The sequence below is a fragment of the Notechis scutatus genome, chromosome 2 (assembly GCF_049901735.1).
Source record: "Notechis scutatus isolate UNSWTSFEM ecotype Mainland chromosome 2, rNotScu1.2, whole genome shotgun sequence".
Taxonomy (NCBI): domain Eukaryota; kingdom Metazoa; phylum Chordata; class Lepidosauria; order Squamata; family Elapidae; genus Notechis; species Notechis scutatus.
This window is the reverse complement of record NC_142010.1, coordinates 89,641,825-89,663,980: the sequence shown is the minus strand read 5'-3', so window position 1 is coordinate 89,663,980 and position 22,156 is coordinate 89,641,825. Positions and strand designations below refer to the sequence as shown.

The 22,156-nt window shown below is 38.3% G+C and overlaps 1 long non-coding RNA gene across 3 annotated transcripts in view; it reads left to right on the top strand.

Annotated features, from left to right (window-relative positions):
* Nucleotides 1–13,660: 13,660 nt before the first annotated feature.
* Nucleotides 13,661–22,156, top strand: part of LOC148132128 (uncharacterized) — a 123,545-nt gene continuing 115,049 nt past the window's right edge. For 2 of the 3 annotated variants that reach the window (XR_015747619.1, XR_015747618.1), the window contains exon 1: nucleotides 13,661–13,743. This is a non-coding gene — a long non-coding RNA (uncharacterized LOC148132128). The remainder of the gene's footprint in view (nucleotides 13,744–22,156) is intronic. The other variant, XR_015747617.1, reaches the window with a different exon arrangement.

Genomic DNA, 22,156 nt, shown 5'->3' with positions numbered 1-22,156 from the left:
GCTATCTCTCTATTTATTTATTTATTTATTTATTTGATTTGCCAATTGTTTACAAGATAATAAGTATAAATGTATACATAGTTGTGAATACATGAAATGGGTACATATAAGAAAAATAAAAGAATAAGAGAAACAATAGGACAGGGACGGTAGGCACGTTAGTGCGCTTATGCACGCCCCCTACAGGCCTCTTAGGAAAGGGGTGAGGTCAATAGTAGACAGTCTAAGGTTAAAGTTTTTGGGGTTTGGGGAAGAAACTACAGAGTCGGGTAGAGTATTCCAGACATTGACCACTCTATTGCTGAAGTCGTATTTCCTGCAATCAAGTTTGGTGCGGTTTACTTTGAGTTTGTATCTATTGTGTGCTCTTGTGTTGTTATGGTTGAAGCTGAAGTATTCATTGACAGGTAGGACATTGCAATGTATGATTTTATATACCATGCTTAAGTCAGACCGAACACGGCGTAATTCAAGGTTTTCTAGTTCTAGAATTTCAAGTCTGGTGGCATAAGGTATTCTACAACGAGTAGAGGAGTGGAGAACTCTTCTTGTGAAATATTTCTGGACTTTCTCAATTGTGCTAATATCAGATACGTAGTGTGGGTTCCAGACTGATGAACTGTATTCGAGTATTGGTCTAGCAAATGTTTTGTATGCTCTGGTTAGTAGTGTGATATTACCAGAGAAAAAGCTACGTAGGATTAGGTTAACAACTCTTAATGCCTTTTTGGCTATGTAGTTGCAGTGGGCTCTAGCACTTAGATCATTAGAGGTGAGTATTCCAAGGTCCTTTACAGAGCTTGGGTCATCAACAAGATCTTGACTATTCAGCTTGTATTTTATTTTCTGATTTTTTTTTGCCAGTATATAAGACAGAGCATTTATTTGTTGAGATTTGAAGTTGCCATTTGTTTGACCACTCTGATACATAGTCAAGATCTTTTTGTAGGGTAGCAGTATTGTCTGTGGTATTGAACAGCTTTACATCATCAGCGAAGAGAACGCAATTGCTCTTAATATGATCACAGAGGTCGTTTATGTAGAGTATGAAGAGAGTTGGTCCTAGAGAATCTGTTCTTTTTCCTTTATGGCAAAATTTCTCTACAGAGAGAAATTGTGTCAAAAATGGGGCAGAGGAAGCTGGTATATAAAAGGAACTCAGGATACAAAGGAGTAACAGAGAGGGTAGAGACTGGAGGATAAATACTAGTGATGAGATGTAAGAGACTATGCCTTCATCACCTGAAACATTCAAAACACCTTTGATCCTATGTACCTATGGTCTTATTTTCAAGAGAATACTGATAGAGCATTTCAAATTTTACACGTTTTAAAGCTGTGGTGAGATAATATCAACTTCAAAGGGGAAGTAATTTGTACAATGATAAAGGATAGCAATAGCACTTAGAGTCTTAGACTTATATACCGCTTTACAGCCCTCTCCCTCTCTAAGTTGTTCACAGAGTCAGCATGTTGTCCCCAACAAGGATAACTGATGACTGTTCTACTCATTGGCTGGGGATGAGATAGAAGCAATGTCTTGGAGTCTCATGATTTTCCAAGGCTAAGTGGAAGTATAGACAAGATTTCTCCCCCTTTCTTTCTCTTTGTTCATAATGAATGTTACTACTGCAATGCTATACTACTATACTACTGCTACTATTATAATCACAACAATTAAATCTTGAATATTATTCAGGAATGATTTATTAACACTTCTGAAAATGTTGAATCCTCTTGTCATATTTTTTTATTTATCTCTTCTGAAATCTTGACATGGTCCATGTTTGTATTTTATTATTAATAGGAACTTCTAAAGAATCAGATTCCTATTCTAGTTTTGTATTTAAGTGGCTTATAAACAGTAAATCAGCAATCTATGGGAATAAAATAGCAGCTGAAGCAATTTAGTTCACAATGTGATTTAAAAGCATCATGGGAAACCCTTAAGAAAAGAACTGCATCTCAGAATAGTTGCCTAAAATAAATCACATCTGATTAGGTAAATCGGGACAGCCATGTGACTAAGTAGACATTTCTTGGAAGTCCATTATGGATTTATTACTTCAAAAACTGTAATGGCCATTTACTATATATCTTATGGGAAGGGGGCAAACTCAGAATAACTAAGGAAATCTTGTGTACAGTTTTTGAGATATTAAAATAAACATCTATAATAGCATCTGAACATACTGCAATTAGTGAAGCTGTTAAAAGGTTAATAAGTTTCCATCTTCTGACTCTTTGTATTCAATAATTGGTTTTTTTCCCAAAAGTACTTGGTGATCAAAACAAGATTTAGTTTTGCAAGAAAAGAGTGGGCAGAGGAAATCTGAGAGATGGTGATCCTGCACATCAATTTAATACTCCTAGAATTTGATTATCATTTAGCAAGCATGATTCATCTCTGTTTTAAAATTTCCAGTGGTTCTTTTTGTTGTTGTCCCGGCTTGAATTAGCATGTAATGCAAATAACATTACAGAAAGTTATTCAATCTTTAATTTACATCTCTTGTGACATATGCAAATCCCTTGTCCTGAAATATCAACTCAGTGAAAGGTGATGATATCCAGTCTTATGCCGTGTCCTCGCTTGACTCTCCATGGCGCAAATGTGCCCTGATGACCGTGATCTTCTCTTTGGCTCATGCAATAGTATCTTGATCTCATCTTGCCCTTGAGTGGAACTGCCTTACAGCTCTTCTGTACTTATTCCTCCTGATGAGGATTTGCTCAGTTCCCACTGCCCATTTTAGGTTGCTACAGACACAGTCCCTCCTTCCAGTCACTAGCAAAGCATTCTGCAGCCATTTTGGCTTAGGAGCAGAAGAGATTGTACAGTTGGTACATGGCACCTGCCACATAATGCCTGATTGATATTGCTATTAATGTACTACTGCCCTTGTAGTCATTATCATGTGCTGAGAGGCATGTCATACAAGGGTCAGAAGGATAGTGACCTTCTCTGATTGTGCCAATAAGGTGTCTTAGCACTCTTCTTTTCCCAGGATTTGTTTCCTTAGTTCCCTAGTTGTTTCCATGAACAACTTATCTCGTTATCTGTGTTCATGACAAAAGCTTGTGTAAGGGAAATGCAGAGCATTCTGGGTGCAATTACATAACCCTTCACTTTTGTACTTCAGTGGTGGTTAAGACTTTATTCATGTCTCCTAGGCATTTAAAGATGAGTAAAATGGTTTCCTGTGTCAAAATCACAGGAATGTTTTTTGTATGGCTTTTGAATGGCTTTTGTAGTTGGTGGGTGTCAAGCTCTTGAGGCCATATTGCATTACAAAGTTTTGATGATTTGTACTAAAAGGGGAAGGCAGAAGATCAGTCTGAGGCAGATGTAAATCCAGCCAATCAGGATATGAATTCTAGTGCCTGGGTGCTACTGGCAAAATTAGGTGAGCTTTTATGTTAATTATGACCACAACCTTTCCATTTGTTTCTAACATTATTTCTTTTTAATTTCTTTCCTTGAGTCCTTGAGACAGTGAAGTTAGCTATCATTCCCAATGCCTTTAAATGTTCTTCATAAGTTTTTCCTTCCAAGTCCCTTATCACCTTAGTTACCCTGTTCCAGATATACTTTAATTTGTTATTCATATTCCTAAAAAGTGGTGTCCAGTATGAGACATGAAGTTCTAAGTGCAGCCTGATAAATGCAGAATAAAGAGAAACGATGATTTATCTTGTTTTTGATATTACATATCTGCTGATGCAGTCCAACACTACACAGTTTTTTTCAGTTGCATCACAGGTTGCTTCATGTTCAGTTTGTGATCCATTAAATTACCCTGATGTATATATTACTGCTTCCTCCATTCAATAGTCATGCCTTAAATCTTTTCCACTAAAATGTAGAACTTTGCATTTATGCCTATTGATGTTCATCTTGCTAGGCTTATCACAGTGATCCAGCTTATAAAGGGCTTCCTGAAACTCTCCTCAAGTTTTTTTTTTTTTTTTGCTATTCCCTTATTATTGTGTCATCTGAAGATTTGGTAATCATATTTTAATCCATCACCCAACTCTTTTATTAATAGGTTGTACAGTATGGGGCCTAGAATGGAGCATTGTAGTATCCTGTTCAGTATTTTCCTCCAGCTTGAGGTGCACTTGTTGGATGCCCACATTTTGTCATCTTTTTTACCAGAATCTTCAAGGGAGATTTTGTTAAATGCTTTGCTAAGGTCAAGATACACATTGCCCACTACGTTCCCATGGTTAAATAAACAGGTTTATTGGGCATGATTTATTTTTGATAAACCAACTCTGGCTCCTGTCAGGTACTACATTATTTTCTAAATTCACATGAGTGGATTGCGTAATTTTTTTAAATAAAATTTTGCCCAGTATGATTGTCAAGATGATTTTATATATAATAGTGGCCAAAATTGTGGAAACGTTTTGGGAAAAGTGTATTTTTGAGGTTTGATGGCTAATAACACCACTTTTTTTGGAGTGGTTCCATAAAATTATATATCAATGGAAAGATAATTTAATCAAGAATGTAATGCAATAACTTTTATGAAGGATTTGCTTTTTTCATGGAATTCTAGATTTTAGGCCAAATTCCTGCAGTCTGCGCCGAATAGTCCTTATACTCAACTTCACATTGCGTTGCACCATTTCATCTTGTATACACTCAGATGATTTTCTTCTGTCACGTAGGCAGAGTCTCTTAATTCTTCTATGATCACTTGCTGTTGTGCACCTTTTCCTGCCTTTACGAGTGTGGTTTTATAGTGGCTGAGTCTCCCTATACCTTTTCAAAAAATTAGAAATGCCACCTTTGGTTAAGTTTCCATCAATTTTTCTTCTAATTTCTTTTATAACTGTAACCTTGTTCACTTAATAATACTATTTTACATCGCTTTCTGGGTGACCAGTAAACTCTTTGCACTGTTACTTTAGTTTTATTACATTTTACAAGCTCACTAAATGGAAGAACTCAAAAAAACCCAACCAGCTTGATAGCGATCACATAACACACTGACAAATATCTTCCTCTCAGCTCCAGTACATGACATCAATAACTGAATCCTACTGTGATCTGATTGGCTCATTGCCTAAACAAGATGACACCTGATTGGCTCTCTAAACACTCATGCTCATTGGCTACAATTGGATGAAGGAAAGCTACCTGATATCAACCTAAGCAAGTTGTGCTTCCTTTTTCTGGTTATTTGGCTATAACTTTTCATAGAATACAGATAATTGAAAAATGTTATTGCATTGCATTCTTGATTAAATTATCTTTCCATTGATATATTATTTTATGGCACTACTAAAAAAAAGTGGTGTTATTAGCCATCAAACCTCAAAAATACACTTTTCCCAAAAGGTTTCCACAGTTTTGAACATTACTGTAGTTGTATGGGTCCTACTGTTTCTCACTTTCGAAGACATGAACATTGTTCAGTCCTTGACCTGCCCCTATTACAATTTCTTGAAGATCATAGAAAAGCTTAGAGATGACATCTACATTTGTTGATTGTAACTGGAGAGGTAGGACTGATCCTCTTCACCAGCTTGCTTCAGTGCAATTTTAATGCAATTAATTACAGTGCAATTAATTATGACCATTTCTATAGATATAGGGAAGATAGCATGGTTTTGAAGAACAGGAGGAAGAGCTTACCAACAAGACAACAGTCAGATAAGAAGGAGCTGAGCCTTGGCCAAGGAAGTAACTTGAGAAAATGTCTCAGGTAAGCCCCTCACATGAAGTTCATATGTAGGGAGAAGCACATTCAGATTTGCAAGATTCTGTTACAATAGCAGTTACAATAAAAGTAGTACTGACCTACATGCCATTGGCTTTTTAGCCTAGTTTATCTTGTAAGGCTGATAATCTCTTATAGACAAGAATGCATGATATTATTCAGTCCATTCAGAAGGCAACCTTCACCCATCTTTTTCTGTTTCCTGACAGATGCTAGATCAGCAGTCGCCAACCGGTGGGCCGTGGAAAAATTTTGGTGGGCCGCAGAAGAAATGGCCCCCAAAAGCAACTAATCTGGGCCGCGCAGTTCTTGTGCCTCCTGACTCTCCGAGGGACCCCGAGATGCACACGCCAACCAGCTCCTACACCCGCTGGCGGCGGCAACAGCAGTCCCCTCCCCCAGTGCCTGCTGTCAGCTCTTCCCCATTAGTTCTCTAGCTTTGAATTGCTCCCAGCGCTCTCTCTTTCCCCTCCCCCCACGTGCAGGCAGGAAAGGAAAGGGGGACGGAGCCATGCACAGATTCTTCCCTTTTCCAGCCCTTGCTGCCTCTCCCAACATTGAAGCCTCGGAAATGCAGGCAAAGCCGCCGCAGCGGTAGTGTCCTGAGTTGCCTTAGCATGCTCAGTTAGTTAAGAATCTCCCTACCCAGAGAAGGAAGTGGTGCTGGAGGAGGAGGAGACAGATCAGATCGTGAAATTCGTAGAGGAGGTGGTGTTGCTATCTTCTATAAAAAGTCCTTACATCTAAAAAACATCCAAGTTACCCAGGAGCTTGCTCTTCTGAAACCATCATCTGTGAACTATCCTTAAATATCACAATTCGATTCTTACTATGTTACAGAGCACCTGATTATGACATCGAACATGTAAACAAGCTAAATGCATTACTAACATGGGCTGCATCCTGCCCATACCCTTTTATCCTTCTTGGTGATTTCAATCTACCTCATATTGACTGGACCCTAAATGACTGTACAACTGAAATCATACACACAACCTTCTATAATGCTACTACAAATCTGGGACTGGAACAACTAGTTACCAACAACACTAGACTAAACAACTGCCTCGATCTCATCTTCTGCAACAGTTTGAATTTAATTTACGGAATACAAACTAAAGAACCCTTTTCAGTAGTGACCACAATATGATTGACTTTTGTCTCAACATAGGTCCACACAAAAATCACCACAATGATGTAATCCCCAAGTGTAACTTCAAAAAAGGCAACTATGATCTTATAGACAACGATCTCTCATCCCTTGATTGGCAATCTCTATTCACTGGATGCAATACTGTTGAAGACCATTACAACATATTTTTACTTGAAGTCAAAAGAGTCATCAAACTATATGTTCCAACAACAACTCCCAAAACAAAACAAAAAAGCAGATTACCCATATCAATAAGGAAACTTCAATCCAAAAAGAGATCACTCTGGCGGAAAAACAAATCTGGTCACGTTGCCAATTTCAAAAACCGATACAAAAATTTATGCCACCAGATAAAGACTGAATGCACCAATTATCACATTAAACAAGAGGAAAACCTTCTAAGCACCAATTCCACCCGTGCTTTTTACAATTTTGTAAACAACAAACTAAAAGACTCAAGGTCCATCCCTCCTTGATAGGACCTGATGGTAAAGACTGCAACGACGACACCATAAAAGCCAACATCTTTAACACATTCTTCGGCTCAGTATTTGTAAACAGCAATGGATCATGACCAGTATTTCCTAGCCGTACCACAGATAACAACAATGATCTAATACATATCGATTTCACAGAAGACAATGTTGAAAAAGCACTACGCAACCTAAAACCATCTCTATCTATTGGACCGGATGGAATATGTGCCTACTTCTTAAAAAGCTATCCACTGCCATAGCCAAACCTCTAAGCATAATCTTTGAAAAATCTTTCAGGACCAGCTCCTTGCCTAACCTATGGTCACAAGCCACAGTCATCCCCATCTTCAAAAAGGGAGACCCAAGCCTAGTTGAAAATTACAGGCCAATCTCCTTATGCTGCATCACCTGTAAAGTCATGGAATCAATTATTAACCAATCCATCATGCTCCACTTAGAGACAAACAACCTACTCTCCAATAAACAATTTGGTTTCAGAAAAAAACTATCCTGTAATCTGCAACTCTTACACTGCAAAAACATATGGACGACACAACTCGACCAGGGCAAAGCAATAGACGCAATCTACATAGACTTCTGTAAAGCCTTTGATTCAGTGGTACACGACAAACTACTCCTAAAAATAAAATCCTATGGTATCTCTGGACAACTGAATAACTGGATAGAAGCATTCCTATCAAACAGACAACAAATGGTCAAAATCGGGAGCGTCCTATCAAATCCAGTACCTGTCAATAGTGGTGTCCCTCAGGGCAGTGTTCTAGGACCAACTCTCTTCATACTCTACATAAACGACCTCTGTGATCATATTAAGAGCAATTGTGTTCTCTTTGCTGATGATGTAAAGCTGTTCAATACCACAGACAATACTGCTACCCTACAAAAAGATCTTGACTATGTATCTGAATGGTCAAACAAATGGCAACTTCAAATCTCAACAAATAAATGCTCTGTCTTACATATTGGCAAAAAAAATCAGAAAATAAAATACAAGCTGAATAGTCAAGAACTTGTTGATGACTCAAGCTCTGTAAAGGACCTTGGAATACTCACCTCTAATGATCTAAGTGCTAGAGCCCACTGCAACTACATAGCCAAAAAGGCATTAAGAGTTGTTAACCTAATCCTACGTAGCTTTTTCTCTGGTAATATCACACTACTAACCAGAGCATACAAAACATTTGCTAGACCAATACTGAATACAGTTCATCAGTCTGGAACCCTCATTACGTATCTGATATTAGCACAATTGAGAAAGTCCAGAAATATTACACAAGAAGAGTTCTCCACTCTTCTACTCGTTATAGAATACCTTATACCACCAGACTTGAAATTCTTGAACTAGAAAACCTTGAATTACGCCGTCTTCGGTCTGACTTAAGCATGGTATATAAAATCATACATTGCAATGTCCTACCCGTCAATGAATACTTCAGCTTCAACCATAACAACACAAGAGCACACAATAGATACAAACTCAAAGTAAACCGCACCAAACTTGATTGCAGGAAATACGACTTCAGCAATAGAGTGGTCAATGTCTGGAATACTCTACCCGACTCTGTAGTCTCTTCCCAAACCCCAAAAACTTTAACCTTAGACTGTCTACTATTGACCTCACCCCTTTCCTAAGAGGTCTGTAGGGGCGTGCATAAGCGCACCAACGTGCCTACCGTCCCTGTCCTATTGTTTCTCTTATTCTTTTATTTTTCTTATATGTACCCATTTCATGTATCCACAACTATGTATACACTTATACTTACTATCTTGTAAACAATTGGCAAATCAAATAAATTAAATTAAATTAAATTAAATAGTGGAGAAGCAAGCAACTCGGCACTACCGCTGTGGCAGCTTTGCGTTTCCGAGGCTTCGATGTTGGGAGAGGCAGAACAATTCAAAGCTAGAAAACTAATGGGGACAGCTGACAGCAGGCGCTGGGGGAGGGGACTGTTGTTGCCACCGCTGCCATGTGTGGGACCGTGCATCTTAGGGACCTGAGTCGGGAGGCACGGGAACTGCAAGTGGGAGCATTTGATGATTTCGAAGAATTCCTGAAACCCCAAAGATAAAATTGACCTGGAAAACCAAGGCATATACGAAGTCCCCTGTGCATCATGCCCGGCCACATACATTGGACAGACTAATAGAAGAATAAGTACCCGCCTGGATGAACACAAAAATGCAGTAAAAAAGCTGGAACACACTTCCTCACTAGTCCAACACATGAAAGCCACAGGTCATAGCATCAACTTCAATAGCACCAAAACCCTAGCCATTATAGAAAACCCCAGCCACAGAATTATCTGAGAAGCCATAGAGATTGAAAAAAGACCTGAAAGCATGAATAGAAGAGATGATTCCACCAGACTCAATCATTTGGAAGCCTGCACTCACAAACAAAAATATCTCCACACTGCTAGCCAGGCAAACACCTGAGCACAAACAGATCCCCCCTGATACCTCCAGCTCAAACACACCCCAACCAGGCACCAGATGAAACCTAGCTTCCTAATAAATGATAGCCGTCCATTTACTTGGAACCAAGCTGCACTAAAAGCCTCCAATACAGGAACACAATGTTGCCAGCCAATCTAGACACAAAAAAAGCCACAAAACAGACAGAAGATATTAGAAACACCAATCAAGCAGAACACAGCAAACTCCAAGACCAATGAACATAGACCAAGACTCCCAACCAATCAGGATGAAGAAAAAACCATTCTGGCACAGCAGTAGGCTAGCCCCATATTTAAAACTGAAACAACTGTGGAGGCCTGACTCACAGACGAACACAATACAGAAGCCTGATGATAGCAGATGAGATTCTGCCAAAATGTTGCTACAACTTTAAAAGCACAATTATGACATGGGAAAATACCCGAACAAAGCTGAATACCATATATATAATTTTATTTTATTTATTTTGATTTGTCAATTGCTTACAAGATAATAGGTATAAGTATATACATAGTTATGAATACATGAAATGGGTACATATAAGAAAAATAAAAGAAACAATAGGACAGGGACAGTAGGCACATTGGTGCGCTTATGCACGCCCCCTACAGACCTTTTAGGAAAGGGATGAGGTCAATAGTAGACAGTCTAAGGTTAAAGTTTTTGGGGTTTGGGGAAGCAACCACAGAGTCAGGTAGAGTATTCCAGACATTGACCACTCTGTTTCTGAAGTATTTCCTGCAATCAAGTTTGGTACGGTTAACCTTGAGTTTGTATCTATTGTGTGCTCTTATGTTGTTATGGTTGAAGCTGAAGTATTCATTGACAGGTAGGACATTGCAATGTATGATTTTATATACCATACTTAGATCAAACCAAAGACGGCGTAATTCAAGGTTTTCTAGGCCTAGAATTTCAACTCTGGTGGCATAAGGTATTCTACAATGAGTAGAGGAGTGGAGAACTCTTGTGAAATATTTCTGGACTTTCTCAACTGTGCTATCAGATACGTAATGTGGGTTCCAGACTGATGAGCTGTATTCAAGTATTGGTCTAGCAAATGTTTTGTATGCTCAAGTTAGTAGTGTGATATTACCGGAGAAAAAGCTACTCAGGTTAACAACTCTTAATGCCTTTTTGGCTATGTTGTTACAGTGGGCTCTGGCACTTAGATCATTAGAGATGAGTACTCCAAGGTCCTTGACATAGCTGGGGTCATCAACAAGGTCTTGATTATTCAGCTTGTATTTTATTTTCTGATTTTTTTTTTGTCAATATGTAAGACAGAGGATTTGTTTGTTGAGATTTGAAGTTGCCATTTGTTTGACCATTCCGACACATAGTTAAGGTCATTTTGAAGGGTAGTAGTATTGTCAGTGGTGTTGAATAGCTTTACATCAGCAGCCAACAGAACACAGTTGCTCTTAATATGATCACAGAGGTCATTTATGTAAAGTATAAAGAGAGTTGGTCCTAGAATGCTGCCTTGGGGGGCACCACTATTGACAGGTACAGGATTTGATAGGGTGTTCCCTATTTTGACCATTTGTTGCCTGTTTGACAGGCATGCATCTATCCAGCTATGCAGGTGTCCAGAGATGCCATAAGATTTTAGTTTTAGGAGTAGTTTGTCATGTACCACTGAATCAAAGGCTTTACAGAAGTCTATGTAAATAGCGTCAATTGCTTTGCCCTGACCAAGTTGTGTAGTCCATATGTTTTTGCAGTGTAGGAGTTGCAGATTACAGGATAATTTTTTTCTGAAACCAAATTGTTTGTTAGAGAGTAGGTTGTTTGTCTCTAAGTGGAGGATAATGGATTGGTTAATAATTGATTCCATGACTTTACAGATGACGCAACATAAAGATATTGGTCTGTAATTTTCAACTAGGCTGGGGTCTCCCTTTTTGAAAATGTGGATGACCGTGGCTAGTGACCATAGGTTTGGCAAGGAGCTGGTCCTGAAAGATTTTTCAAAGATTATGCTTAGAAGTTCTGCTATGGCAGTGGATAGCTTTTTAAAGAAGTAGGCACGTATTCCATCCGGTCCAATAGATAGAGATGGTTTTAGATTGCGTAGTGCTTTTTCAACATTGTCTTCTGTAAAATCAATATGTGTAAGATCATTTTAGTTGTCTGTGGTTCAGCTAGGAAATACTGGGCATGATCCATTGCTGTTTACAAATACTGAGCCGAAGAATGTGTTAAAGATGTTGGCTTTAATGGTGTCGTCGTTGCAGTCTTTACCATTAGGTCCTATCAGGGATGGGATGGACCTTGAGTCTTTTAGTTTGTTGTTTACAAAATTGTAAAAAGCGCGGGTGGAATTGGTGTATAGAAGGTTTTCCTCTTGTTTAATGTGATAATTGGTGCATTCGGTCTTTATCTGGTGGCATAAATTTTTGTATCGGCTTTTGAAATTGGCAACGTGACCAGATTTGTTTTTCCGCCAGAGTGATTTCTTTTTGGATTGAAGTTTCCTTATTGTTATGGGTAATCTGTTTTTTGTTTTTGTTTTGGGAGTTGTTGTTGGTACATATAGTTTGATGACTCTTTTGACTTCAAGTAAAAATATGTTGTAATGGTCTTCAACAGTATTGCACATATATATATGTTGTGGTTCCGATTCCCGAGCCTGTGCTGTCAGAGGAAGAGGACTTGGAAGATGAGGAGGAGGAACTGGGAATGCCTTCCTCCCCAGGACCTTCCTCTCTGGTAATGCCTTCCTCCCTGATAATGCCTCAGGTTTCATCAGACATCCAAGAGGAACAGCCTGAGATTAATCAGGAGGAAGGCATATCGGAGCAGCCCCTGACAGGGAGTCAAGAGGAAGAATGTTGGCTTGATCCTAGGCAGCGTCGTAGGGAGAAACGTGAGCAGCAACGTAGGAGGCTTGGGAGGGTCAGAGAGTGAGCTGAGTCATTGAGCCACACCCCACAGGGGATAAAAGTGGGTGTGTTGTCGGCTGGAACTTTGTACAGGACAAAGTTTGATCTTACTTCAGGTTTTCGTTGTGAATGATTCTTGTAGTCTGCCTTGTAATTTTCTGTAAGTAGCTTTTTACTTGTTATCAATTTGGACTTGGCAGGCAGAGTGTGTTGGAATGCCAAGGACATTATCAGTGCCAAAGAATTAACTCTGTGAAGTCTGAGTCAGGTTGCCTGCCTGTGTTTGTGTGAGTTTGTACTCTTTCATCTTTTGAGAAAGAAGGAAGGTGAGACAGAACATACATACATACATATATGTAATATTTATATTTAACATAAAAATTTATATTAAATATATTAGTTTTTTTAAAAAAATCGTATTAGTGGTCCTCGGGATTTAAAAGTATGAGTTTGGTGGTCCCTGAGATCCAAAAGGTTGACGACCCCTGTGCTAGATCAAGTGGTGCTGTCTAATTTACAGTACCTGCTGAACTTAATTTAATCATAGGCAAACAACTCCATTCCAGATGACTATTCTGGGCAGTGGCCAGGCTGTCTCCTCCCTTGTGGCCACTGATTAATAATGATTTTCCTGCTAGCTTGTCATTTACTGAAGGAGAACAGCAAACTCAGGAAAAAAAACTAATCACATGTAAGGAGTGGCACACCCACAAATTAAAAAGGACAATGCCATTTAGTGGTATTGATTTAGATCACATGCAATAGAGACAGGATAAGAAATGTCAATGTATACAGCAAAATTTTATGCTGGTGTTGTTTTCTATTGACTCAAGATCAGGGATAGGATTCTACTGGTTCAGACTGGTTCGGGCAAACCGGTAGTTCTGGTGATCATTTGGCCCTGCCTCTGCCCTTTTCCGTGTTTAGTTCCTTGTTTTTGAGCACAGCTGATTCTCGCAGCAGAGCGATTTGCCATGCATCAGCTGTTTTACTCACCGGGGCTGCAGCAGAAGGTAAGTATTATAGCTAAAAACGGTCTTTTTAAAATGCTGGGTGCGCACACGAAGCGCCTGTGTGGCAGGCCACTCACTGAACCGGTTGTTACACCAGTTGAATTCCACCACTGCTCAAGATGGGATATAATGTTTTTACTCAAAGATGGGAAAGGCCCTTAGTACACTTCGTTCTGAAATTATTTTCAGGTTTAAAAGAAAGCCAAGTTGTAGTTATAATTGTATATGCATGTTGTGAAAGCTTGAGTCATACTGTCAAATATTTTACTACTTCAAATAACAAGTAACACGTGATAAAACTACAGAAATCTTTGTCAGAGGCTATAATGACAGATAGTATGTTAGCTGACTTTCCAAGAGTGTTAAGGAAATTCATAGGAGATAAAGTTACCAGAATGGCTTTGAATCAGAATCAGTACACATTACTTGTAGGATTAAAGTCCTATGCTTTACATTCAGCTACTGGAGGGCTCACATAAAATGGCACTATTGTGTCCCATATCCTGGTGCTAGATTCAATATCAAGTAGATCTTTACCCGATCCAGGAAGAACTTTTGTTTTGTTGGTTGGTCTTAATATTGAATTCCTTTTTATGAGCACCGAAAGGCTGATCAGAAAAGTCCAATACCTTTCCTTTGAATGATAAATACTGTAATTCGCTGGGAATAGTATAAATAGGATTGAGTAGTCTCCCTCCCCCTCGCCGTTAATATCTGTAGCTACAAGGATTATTTCAGGTACTTTGCTACTTTCATATCCTTTTCTTTACATTTTGAAACTCTGCTTAGTAATTATTTACAATAAATACCAGAAACTACCAGTATTTTCACATGCCTATAAAGTAAAGGAAATAAAGCTAATGCTATGAAGAAGAAAAGCAGAAGGAATGATATTTAAAGTGATTTGGAATATTTTCTCCCCTCTCCAGTTGGTTTATGAGTGTTTGAAAAATTATCTCAGGCAGGAGTTATTTTCTGAATTTATATCACGGCCTAGTCATTTATTTGATAAATATGAAATTTTTGAAAGATTTATAGGGGTCAAACCCTGCCTAATATTTTTCACATATACTTAGCACAGTAGGAAGTTGCCCTGAGATATTTTAAAAACAGGTTATTTAATCAATGGCTTTTTATCTGAGAAGTGAATGCTTGGTGTTTTTATTAGTCTGAAAAGAAAGAAGTAAGGATGGGAGGGAATGTACAGATTGTACCAGAGCTATTTTAAGGACAGCTCCTACAGATCAAAAACAAAGCAAAGATTATCTGTGTCCATAATTGCAACCTCTTTATTCCTGAACTTCTGATCAGGTGGCAAAAACCCCCATCACTTGCCTTCAAGTCAGAAAACAGATCGTGTGTGTGTGTGTTCATTTTTAATTATAAAAATAACTGAAATAACCTTCAGTGAGGATCTTTTGCATAATTTAGTTCTTGTTCTAATGAAATAATTTCTGGGCAGAATAGTGATATGCTGTCTTGCTTCTGGTAGCTGCTCTGAGAGTAGCAAAATGAATTATTTTAATTGTTGAGAGATAATATTTTAAGAGTATTGAATAGCCAGTTAAGGCCATATGTTGCTTGTCCATCTTTTGAAATTACAGGCATCTCATAGGGTTCTTACCAAAGTTAGATCAAGGCTAGTCTGTTCACATGAACCTCCTTTTCCCAAAGCAGAAATAATCTGCATTTGTGGGTTCGGGTACAAGATAACAGTAGTGTCATGAGATCAAGTGTTACCAGTGTGTTCTGGTGCCAATTTAAATGGCAAGTAAGGAAAGGATTTTACTTAGGTTCACAACTTTTAGAAAATAGATTCTTCCTGGATATTGAGGACCAACTGCTATTCTGAACATGAAGTAAATTATGCCCTCCAAAAGTTCAACAATGAATGATGAGCAAAGAAGAAAGTAATATATTTACATGCAGATGGAAGTACCATGGAAGGAAAAAACCCCAATTACATTAATTTGCATATTTAACATGCATAACTATGTATGCCAATGATTATTTCCAGAAAAATTAGGTAGCAACTCACCACTGCTTAACTGACTAATGCTTTCACAGTAGATTAGGTCTAGTTAGTCTTTTAAACTTGTGGATCATCAAACACAATTCTTTATAGGGGTTTATCCAGATCATCACCAGGGTTCTGGAAAGTCAAAACAATTCTTGATTCTCAAAAGGCAAACTGATTATCTTGATCCCTGCCACACCCTTTAGTCTCGCTGAGTGGTCTTCACCAACCTCAACTTTGTGTGCGTTTATTTGTGTGTGTGTGTGTGTGTGTATCAGTGAGTGAACCTTTTTCCAAATAACGGAGATGCAACAATGTTTATTTAAAAAAATATCTCTGCATTCATCAAGTGAGTGGGTTGGGAGATAGAGATATTGTAAACATCAGCCAAAAGTTTTGTACTGCAGCATTACAAGTAACCATTTATTGATTTATTTAAAGACCAAAGCATCATTTAAAAAGTCAAATTCCTATATGCTGATAACCATTATATTGCAGTTCCCTGACTCTGATCCTAGATTTAAAAAGGTTTAATGGTTGTAATATCTGCTGTAGATGGGATATGGTGGCTCAGTGGCTAAGATGCTGAGCTTGTTGATCAGAAAGGTCATCATTTCAGAGGTTCGAATCCCTAGCACCGAGTAACGGAGTGAGCTCCCATTATTTGTCCCAGCTTCTGTCAACCTAGCAGTTCGAAAGCATGTAAAAATGCAAGTAGAAAAATAGGGACCTCCTTTGGTGGAAAGGTAACAGCGTTCTGTGCACCTTCAGCAATTTAGTCATGCCGGCCACATGACCATGGAGATGTCTTCGGACAGCGCTGGCTCTTTGGCTTTGTAACGGAGATGAGCACTGTCCTCTAGAGTTGGAAACGACTAGCACATATGTGCGAGGGGAACCTTTTAATATCTGCCGTACAGATTCAGAATATTGTTCCTAAAGTATTTTTATTGGATCAATTTGATATTATAAAAAGTTAGGCAGTCTTCCACAACCCAGATTCTTTCAGATTCAGGTACGTGTGTTTCAGTTTCCAGAATTAAGCAACAATATCTTAGTTAATGTACAGTAAATACAAATATAAATTGCTTATTGCTATTTCAGGAATTAGCTCAAGAATATCATTATAAGTTATAGGTGCCTGCTCCAATTCAGAGATCAAAACCATATTCTTATATAACTCAGAGGTGATGAGTAGGTTATCAGTCATCTTAATGGTGGTTGTTTTTATATCATATCTAGACTCTCTAATGTGCAGATTTCTGAATCAGACTATGCAGTGAGTTTGAAGTTGACTGGAAGAACCAACATTTTATTCAGCCTATCAAGATTAAATTGATTCTGAAGTTTCAAGGAATCACATTTGTGCTGTACAAGGAGAGGCCTACACTACCACAGCAGACGAAAGAGTTGAAGCAAATGACAAAGTAGCTAGGAAGATTTCTTCTTGCAGTGAGTGAGCCCATTCAAGGATTTTAGTTGAAGCTTCATTTGGAAATCTGTCTCAGACCTACAGTACACAAGAAAAGATCCATAGGCTTCAAATTGCATCAGACAAGTATAAGGAAGAAGGTAGGAATTGAAATCCCTTCGAAAGGCAAAACAAATTTGAGGAAAAAAGGGGTTCCATTTAAAATTCATAGTCGGAAGGTACCATCCTGTTATAGATGCAGTAGAATTGAAAGGGAAAGCAGATGTTGATTTCATAATAAATTGCTTGCAGGATTGTAGTTTGTGCCAGGCTCAAGAACAAGATGCCATTCTCAGTCAAGAATCTCCTTGTAAGGTGAGAAGAAAAGAAAGGAAATGCTTCATTTTAGTGGTTTGGGTCATTTACAACTCAGGTTTTGTTTTTTTTTAAAGAGGGAGTCCTGTTACACATGTTACTCTGCATTCCAAAGATGATGACACACATTTGCCCAGTATAACAAAGACCAGAAAGGAGATAAAAGTAATGGGAGGATGTGGGTCACCAGATGGTGTATGTTTTGATTCTGCCATAGCCTCTGACTTTTTGTAAAGAAAAAGAGATTCATTGAAATGGGTGAACATACTGTAAATCTAATGTTCATTTGATGAATGGGCTAAATGGGCACCACCCTCAGGTGGGTGCAGCAGCTTTGTAAGATTCTGTTATGTGGCAGGGAATGGAGAGGTGCTGAGTTTAATGATTCCTTAATTCAGGTTTGGAATAAGGTCTGCTGTCAGTAAGATGGATCAGTATAAATAATAACATCAGTGAAAACACATTGATAGGTGAATATATAAAATACAAATTTTGCAACTTATTGATGAAGTACTCGAGAAATTTACAGAATGTGCAAGATTAGCAAGCAAAAATTTGGAAGAAAACCTCAGGTATCATGTATGTAGATCTGGGATGATTATATAGTAGACAACACGTAAAGATTCCTGAAGGAGGATAAGATTGTGTGTGAAAACACAGTGGCCTGTACCCCACAACTGAATGGGATGAAAAAAAAAAACAATTGTTCCCTGATGAAATGTTGAAGTGCATATTGCAAGATGCCACATAAATACTGAGGAGATGCAGTTGACATGGTCAACTACTTGCAGAACAGGCATTGAAGAACAGCCACAGATGCTACACCTTATATTTGGCACAAAAGTAATCCAGCCTATGGTATATAGAAATATTTGCTTCTAAAGGGTATGCATATGTGTCAAAAGACAAGAGAACCAAGATGGTCTGCAGTTGTGAGGAAGGAGTGATGGATACTTATAATCTGCATGGGATATAGGATGCTAGATCCTGGGACATTAAAGTATGCTATTTGTTTTATTTGATAAAGGGGAAAAGAGACAAAGAAATTTCCTATGGCCAGGCAACCAGTGAGCAGAGAACCCAAGCTTTGAAGGAGGTCCTCATCACATACTTAGACTTTGATTGCATAGTAGACCCACAAGGAAAAACAGGCATGGAACGCTAGATTCTTCAAGATGTCCAACAAAGAGATTCTACTAACGAAGGCTGTCCTACATTGCCAAGAAGGTAATGGAAAAAGTATTTACAACTAAAGGAGACAAATAGAGAAAGACTGCAGAAGTGGAGATTGAAGCACATACACTATCACTGTGTGACACACTCAAGAAGAGAGATTCAGTATCCATCAGAGGAGATGTTGGCAGCTGAACTTTTTATGATCTAAAATTCTTTTGAAGAAGATGACACTAGTATAAATGTAAGACTCTGACATAGCTATGATCACCATAATCTTGCCCCTTTTTCTGACTAATGATGCTTAAATGAAGCTTTCTTAGTACATTTTGTCACATCTCAGCAAAGTAACAATTCTGTCATCTGTGTGTGTGTCTATGTCTTCTGGTCTTTTAAAAGCAAAAGCATCAAGGCATAAATATTTTAATTATTGAGGACCTTTCAATATATCTTTGAATTTGACCTTTGATCAATTCCTCGCCTTAAAAGACGAAGAGACAAGAGTCCCCTTGAGCCAATCAGTTGACAAGATACTGTTGCATGTGGAATGAAAAAGCCAGGAGTCAAACAGGTTTCTAACTCCCAGAGCTCCTAATAACAACCTTTTGCCTCCATTCTTCTCACACAGAAAGAGAGAGAGCAAAAAAGAACAAACTGCTACAGCCCTGTGGAATGTACATAAACAAGGGACCAAGCAAAGGAAAAGTCAGCTTTCAGAGAGAACATCATTCCTTCATTTCTGTTAAAAATACTCCGCTAGCTGCGAGGCTTGGAAAATAGTAATGCATAGGAACATTTTTCCACCGGACACTTGTTATAATAGCTCACATTGTGAGTGTGGGCTGCATTACAGACATCAATGTACATGCAAAGGGAGAGTGACTAATGACTAGCCAACTTTAGCCCAGAAGGTGGAATGGAAGGTGAAACGAGTCTGGAGTGTATTATTTACAGCATACAGTATAAACAGAGAAAAGCTGACCAGGTATTTACAGGTTTGTGAAATTGTTTAGGAAAAACTGCCCGAAAGCATTAAGGTTCACTAATAAGTTGTATATATATTTTTTCCCTATCGTAGCTAGGTTGTAGAAGACATTGAACAAGGATTTGCTTACATATAGAACTTGAGAAGTAACGGAAAAACAAGAACAAATAAGAAAATACACTGTCTACAATTCCTAGCATTAAAAATAAATCAGTAAAGGATTACAGGTAAACTTAAAATCAAGTTGTTTAGAAATTGTTCAAAGTTATAGGCAGCATTGAAAAAAAGTGATTTACAGCTGGTCCTCACATTTATGACCATTGCAGTATCCCAACAGTCATGTAATCAGAACCAGGACACTCAGCAACCAGAATATATTTATGGCTGTTGCAGCATCTGGGGTTATGTGATCATCATTTGCATCCTTTCCATTTGGCTTCTGACAAGGAAAGTCAATGGGGGAAGCCAGATTCGCTTAATGGCTGTGATGATTCCCTTTATGTTCATAGCAAAAATTGGGCGTAACTCACTTAAAGACTGCCTTGCTTAGTGATAGAAGTTTCAGTCCCAATTATAGTCATAAGTTGAGGACTAGCTGTACACATATTTTGAGAATGTCATGTGGGTGAGCATGTCGATGATTGGGGAGACATTGTAGTGCATTTAATCTCTGTGATTCTGTAACCTGTTCTTGAAATAGTACGTTGAATGTCAAAGGTATTCTAAGTCCAACCGTATTGCATATAGTTCAGAATTGTTCTTTTCTTCTATAGTAAGATTATCTAACTTAAAATCTCCTGAAATTCTATCAAGATTCTTTCATTTTGAATCTCCCCTTGATTAGTTCAGAATTTGTTATGATCTTTATAGCCATTACTATGATTTAAAACATCGGTAGATTATGCAAAATGCTCAACATCAGTCAGTGCCCTAATTGCTTAATTTTTTTGATTTCTAAAAGCAGCCTTTTGTTTTCTCATGAAGCCAAGTTAGATAGATCTTGGTGGATTTCATGGGCTTCTATGACCTTTGGTAAAAGCAAGTCGTTTCACACAACAGGAATCTCTTGGGTGCAAATTATGTATCACATTTCTGACAGGAGATAATCACTGTTGATTTCAGCAACAGCAAAGATGAAAGGTTAAAAATCTGTTCTGCTTTTGCCTCATGGCATAAATGAGGAAACACAGTTGGAGTTTTTCTTCTGACTCAGCCAAATTGAGTGGAAAAGCCTCTGCTTCCAGAAGACAATCTTACTGGAGCATAGAAAAAAAAAAACAAGAGATTTTTTTTTCATGCTTGATTTCAAAAGTGCAGCACTGCTGGCCTTCAGGCGAGAGTACTGCTTTTATCTCTAATGTATGTTGGTCTTTCTCTATATATCATATATGCAAGTTGATTTGAATTTCTGACTAGAAGTCTCTTTATAAAATGGCTGTGACTTTCAGGTTTTATTTATTTAGTGTAGGCCAGGCCTGTTAAACTGGCGGGCCATGGGCTGGATGCGTCACGTGCAGGCCACACCCATCCCAGCTCCGCAAAAGCAAAAAAAGTGTCTTGATATGTCACATAGCGCGATCAAGCTTAACACCCGTGGTATAAGGGCATCTACAGTGGTCATGCAATCATTGATGTATAAGTTTAATTTAAATAAAACATCAGCAAATCTCTCTCTCCCTCCTAGATAAGATATATGGAAATGCAATATAGGAGATAATAAATTAAGTAAAACTATAATAAAATCACCATAATATGGAGCCATAGACTTTCAATGGAATACATGTTATGATTCGATATCTAAGAAATCTAACCAATTCTAACTGATTCTGGTGTGGTTGTGGTGAGATCATCCCAGGTCTCTTCAAATTTCCTGAGGGACATTCTTGAATTATATGTGTTATATAGTTTGTTCAGATACACCACAGTCGCATTGCGAGATCTTAGCCATTCCCCACTTAAAGAGCTTTGTCTTAGTTATGGCATGGCCTGTTCTGATTCTATACAGACAGCTCCTTATTTCTTGGACAACTGCATTCCTGGAAGTAGTTTTGTTGGTTCTGTGTGATCTGTTTGGTTGTGGTTATTAAAAGTCGCCCATCTATCTTTCAGGTGAATACAAATAACTATGTGTATGTACAGTCACTGAAAAGTTATGCTTAGTTGCTTTTCTTAGTAGAAGGCCTCCATTAGCAAGATCTCATCCTTCTGAGTTCCTCCTTGCCCTGTCAGTCCTCCTTATTCACTGTTAGAATTTTACTATTGGTGGCAAGTTTGAGGGAGGGTCCTTTGGAGCTTTACCTTCCAGAAACCTTTTCTGGTTACTTCATGTGGCTGATGTGGCCCATTACCCATGATATCCTCTTGATTATGATTATGTGTTTAGTAAATGGCACTTAAGTTATATCCTTCAATTTTTGATACATACATATATTAGAAAGGATTCAGGCAGAAA